This window comes from Theobroma cacao, chromosome 5 (assembly GCF_000208745.1).
Source record: "Theobroma cacao cultivar B97-61/B2 chromosome 5, Criollo_cocoa_genome_V2, whole genome shotgun sequence".
Lineage (NCBI taxonomy): Eukaryota > Viridiplantae > Streptophyta > Magnoliopsida > Malvales > Malvaceae > Theobroma > Theobroma cacao.
The window spans coordinates 32581421-32584305 of record NC_030854.1 but is presented as its reverse complement, the minus strand read 5'-3'; the positions used below and the strand labels follow the sequence as shown (position 1 = coordinate 32584305).

The following is a 2885-nucleotide window of genomic DNA, read 5'->3' as shown; positions in this document are numbered from 1 at the left end:
AAAAAAAAAAAAAAAAGAAAGAAAGAGAATATCCAAAAGTGGGTCTCACATGTAATCCAGATTCTAGGCAAAGAAAAAGCATGATAACCTCCCTACATTATCCTTTTTTTTTTTTTGAGGAATTACATTTAGAGTTTAAAAGTTAACATGCTGCAATTATACGACAGTAAGAACAAATACAGGCAATCAAACAAATCATAGCAAGACAAACAAATGCATAGAAAAATAAATCTAAATGTTTATACCACAATTATTAAAACTAAAACATTGAACATCTCAAAACCCCCAAAAAAAAAATCATTAAAAGTCCAATTAAAAAAGGGAAAAATAAAACATCCTTTTGTATCACCATAAGACTTTTTGGGTCTCCAAGAAAACAACCCATGTTTTATTTTATTGGTTTTTCCAATCTGAGTTTTTTTTTTTCTTTCTGATTGCTACATTTTCTTGACAATCAAATGGAAAATGTAAAGGACAAAAAATGGAAAAAGAAGGGAAAATTACCATTTGGTATTGCCTAGAGCAACCCATAGTCCGACGTAGAGAGTTCGGTACTTTCTTGGTTATGGCTTTAACCGGGGTGAATCTGAAACCGGAGGGTTTTTACTTCTTCTAATTTTTTCCACGACGCCGGTAAATTTAGAGATGGAGCTTTTATCGAATTAACATTTGGCTCTCTTTTTCTGTTTCTATTGCTTTTCTTGTTTTAACCCGTTGAGTCGAAAGACAGAGTGAGAGGGAAGAATTTTAAATATAGACGACATAACCCCCCTATATCACCCAAAGTGTAGAGGTGCTGAAAAATATGAATTAATCCAAAGGTATAGAATTAGATGAATATTGATTTGAGGGGTAATCATGATCCAATTCCTTTAGCATTAATCCTAGAAGAGTGGTTTATATATAGTTGTAGCTATTTATTCATTCATCCTAACACTTTTCATATAAGTGTTACATGATCTTAATTTTCATATAAGTGGTTTATATATAGTAAATGTAGTTATGAAACCTAAATTACTTACTCTTTTCTTGAACTTCCTTTATATCAACACACAGCAAAGAAAAGGAAAAAAAAAAAGGAAAAAAATAGGATTAACATAAACAACAATGGACATGATATCTTGTGGAGAAATAGCTCAAAGGTAATTACAAGACATGAGAGATGCAACAAGTACAAGATCAAGATCGTAGATATTGCAGAAATGAAAACCCAACATAAACTAAGCTCTAGAAATACACACGATGAAAAAGCATCATTTGGAGTTCTTTTTTCAAGAGAATTTAAATGCTAAACCCGATCCATCTAAATTCTCTTGAATAAGCTTCTCCAAACGTTCTACTATTGCAGGTGTGAGATAATTGCTCCAATCTCCTACTTCTGCTTTCCTAAAGAATGTGTGGTGTGGAATCCCGTAAATGTGCACGCCATTCTTGTTAACATCCAATTCTTTCAAGTTCCCAAAGCTACATGTCCTTGCTATTTCTTCAACTACTCCTTGTTTCTCTTCCTCTTCAGAGAAAGGAAAACCCAAGAATTTTCCCATCCTTTTGACATGAAAAATGATGTCTTCCTTAAGATCTTCATATTGTAAAAATAATATTTTGTTGGGGTTTTCTTGGCTTACCTTCCAATACCCTAATACATGATCGAAAAATGGTCCAGAACCATATATTCCTTTGCAGAACAACTCGAACGCCTCATCTAGAGGCTTTAGGTGTTCAAAATGAAGTTTATCAACGAAAAACCAAAGAGATATGAATACATCCATCGGATTTCTACATATATATACAATCATAGAGTTGGAATCTTTAATGGAAGGTGGCAAAGAAGCACAAGGTAAATGGGTTGAGAATATTCTTGGTTGATAAGGGCAACTATTTTCGAGATCCGGACAAGTAAAGATCAAACTCAAGGAAAGGAACAAGTTGGTGAGGGCCTGAGCTGAGCAAGGGATTTTCTTCCCCTCTAAATTGATTTCGGTTCACAATTGAGAAAGTCAAGGCCTTAAGCCAAGTAGTGCCAGATTTGGGGACACTTGCGACAATAATATCACTATCAAGTGCCTGAAAATGTTTCTGAAAAGAAATCACAGCTTTAGGTGCAGCAGATGGACACCAAAATCCTTGGAAGAAATAAGAGGAGTTTCATACCAGCCTTCTTCCTTAGGGAGGGTTCGCTTCAATTCTTGGAATTCATCATCCCATGACTCCGCCTCATCTTGGGGTGTTGGAACAATATTGTCTTTGAAGGTTTCTGTTTTATCCATAATGAAACCAGCAATTGAGGAAGGGGTAGAAATGGAGAAGACCACTCAAAACTAGCTACTCAATGGAACCATGAGTCCTTGGTTTGAAACTTGAAGATATAAAGTCCCAGCCCATGTTACTATTTTATTAAATAAATAAATATATAATTTGTATTATATCATATATATTTTATATAATTTTATTATTATCATCACTGTAGATACTTGATTTTGGTTAATATCTATTTTTTAAAAAATTATATTACAATATAATATTATATAGAGAACAACTAGAACAAGTGATGTCACGACCCGGAACTCCCCATCGAGCCCGTGACAACCGTCGTGAAGCCTCGACAAACATTCTTCACCCCGAATGTCGATCGAAACCTCGCAAGGCTCTCGTATCAGCTTTCACACTTTCCCGATGAGCAATAGTTATCAAATAATCAAAATACGAAGGATTACAAATCATTTCCAAATCATAACATAACATATTCTTTTTTTTTTTGCTCACAGGGGCATTTTCGTTATTTTTTTTTCGAAAATCTCAAAACTTGCTAAAAATGTAGTAGGTAAGCAGAAAATATATATTTAATGATTTAAAAACAAATTAAGTATTTAAAACGTTCATTTGAA

General features: G+C 33.7%; 1 protein-coding gene and 1 pseudogene across 1 annotated transcript in view; both read right to left on the bottom strand.

Moving 5' to 3' along the window:
* The window catches only part of LOC18599788 (protein EMSY-LIKE 4), a 4946-nt gene extending 4293 nt beyond the window's left edge, over nt 1-653 (bottom strand). The window contains exon 1 of the mRNA XM_018121718.1: nt 505-653. The gene's annotated coding sequence lies outside the window, so the exon portion shown is untranslated. The remainder of the gene's footprint in view (nt 1-504) is intronic.
* On the bottom strand, nt 1093-2371 carry LOC18599789 (annotated as a pseudogene).